Source organism: Dipodomys spectabilis, unplaced genomic scaffold, assembly GCF_019054845.1.
Source record: "Dipodomys spectabilis isolate Male_0828 unplaced genomic scaffold, ASM1905484v1 ptg000143l, whole genome shotgun sequence".
NCBI lineage: Eukaryota > Metazoa > Chordata > Mammalia > Rodentia > Heteromyidae > Dipodomys > Dipodomys spectabilis.
In genome coordinates, this window is record NW_024870820.1 from 2,781,393 (window position 1) to 2,783,606 (window position 2,214).

The window sequence follows — 2,214 nt, forward strand, 5'->3', positions numbered from 1 at the left end:
CCCCTGTTTTTCTCCCCTCTGCTGAAGCATATACTCACCTTCTGATTTCAGTTGGGAGGAGTTAGTTATGTTGCTCAGGCACCAGATCCCCAGGCCTGGTCCCAGACCCCAGCCTGGGGCACACCTGATGGACCTGTGCTGCTATGTATCCCACCTAGATTACGCAGCTTGGAGTACACAGTTCAAATTTCTTCCACCGTTGGGTGTCTTGACCCAGTGGCATTGTTCCAGGCTTGGGCATTTAAGCTTCCTTCCAGGGTCTCTCTTGTTCAAGCCTTGCCAGCTGAGTGTGATCCATGGGCTGGTGGAGCTCTTGAACATTTTCTAGTTTTAGTGGGTCCTGTGGTGCAGGTTTTGGGGTAGGGGGTCTGGGGATTCCCATCAGCTCTGGTCTCCCTTGAGGAATACACTGTCACCTGTGGGGTACTCACCCTGGAGCTAGTTGTTTCTGTGTGATGTAGATTGCTGGTTGCCGTTGCAGTGAGAGTTCAATTGAGGTAGCTGTGGGCTAGGCTGAGAGGTGGTGGCTCCGTGTGTTTCTTTTCTGTCACTGCCTCCATTGATACTGTTTGGGTCCACTCCATGGGATGGGCCTCCGGCCTCCACTCGAGGGGTGGGGAAGGGGCCTCTGTGCAGGTGCTGATCTCTGGGGTTTGTCTCTGTTTGCGCTCTCTTGATCAGCATCAGTTCCTTTCAGTTCTTCTGCTCTGGTGTTCTGTGGGCATCTCATGTATCTCTGAGGTTCCTGCCATGGGGCTGAGTGGCTTTGGTGGGATGGAGCCTCTCTGCTCGAATGGAGAGTGAGGGGAAGGGGTGGGATCTTTGTGTAAGTTCCCTGCTCGGAGGTTTCTTCATTCGTCACGATCAGCGTTCTGACACTGGTACCTCAAGGGGCTTTGGTGCGGGTGATCTGCACACAGCTCCCTGTGTCTCTGGGCCACCGGCAGCTCCCACCAGGCCAGGCTGGCCATGGCTTGGCACGCTGCTTTGTGACCATTAGATGTTGGGGGAGGGGTCTTCATGCTTCTCTGTTGTGAAATTCTTCTTTTTACTCCTGTTTTTCTCTGGCGTTGATTTTTTTGTTGTCGGTATCTTGGGGAGATTAAACGTTGGAACTCGAACTCTCTTTTTGGTTGGGGAGAGCTGTGGCATTCCCCTACTTCCCCATCGCCATCTTGGACCCCCTCGAGGTTTTGCTTTTTTTATTCAGATATAATTTTAATTTATCTGTTGAAATGAGTACTAAAGAAACTAAAGTTATTTCTGGTGCTTATCTGAAAAATTATACTTTAAAATATTCTGTATTCTGTTTGTATAATGCCCATAATCTATTTTATTCTTTCCTAGATATAAAACTTTGAATACTACATTGTTTTATAATATATAGGTTCATTAATAAATGTGTCCTTTCAGATTGCATTCCATACCAAAAGAGTTTAAGATTCCTTTTTTACTAGGTCTTTATAGTATATTTCTTTGGAATAAAATGACAATGTTGTCTAATTTTAAAAGTTTTATAAAGATTATGCAATGTAAAGGCCTTTCTAAGGTGAAGATTTAATACACTGATGTCAAACTAACTTTTATTTATATGAATTACATGTATTGTTACACTTGTAATTTTGTAATCAACTTTTTAATAATTGTTTTTCATTTCTTGCATCTGAAGAATGAAAATTATGGAATAATTCACAGATTTTCATATCATCCTGTTCAATTGCCATGTTAATCTCTGTATTGGTGTAATTTTGATATATGTGCTGCTGAAGCATATAATGTCCTCTAAATTTAGGTAGTTAATGATGCAATATTTATACAGGATTATATCCTTGGTTGCCTATTTGTAACAAGGAAACATTATTGTTCCTAACAATGCTACTGATCTTCTTTCCCCAAAATTCTGTGTATAATGGAAAATAATTATATTGTTCAATTGATTGCTCACGTTTGCAATTTTTTTGTCAATGACTATTTTAAATCTTTTTCATTTTAGATTTAATCATACTTTGAGGCATTTTTAGCTAGGACTAAAGGGGATGGCTTTTTCAAGTACTTATTTATCCAACTGAGTTAGCTCTGTGTAGCTAACAGATTCAAAGTAAGCCTTGCTTAAGAGCTACTTCTAAACTTCTGCAGCTGAAATTTTCCCAAATGAAGTCTCATTGGCACAAATGTCTACTTGACACTTTACCATTCTTCCATGTAATATCAGAC

At 41.6% G+C, this 2,214-nt stretch overlaps 1 pseudogene; it reads right to left on the reverse strand.

Moving 5' to 3' along the window:
• Positions 1–1,673: 1,673 nt before the first annotated feature.
• On the reverse strand, positions 1,674–1,772 carry LOC122117565 (annotated as a pseudogene).
• Positions 1,773–2,214: the final 442 nt, after the last annotated feature.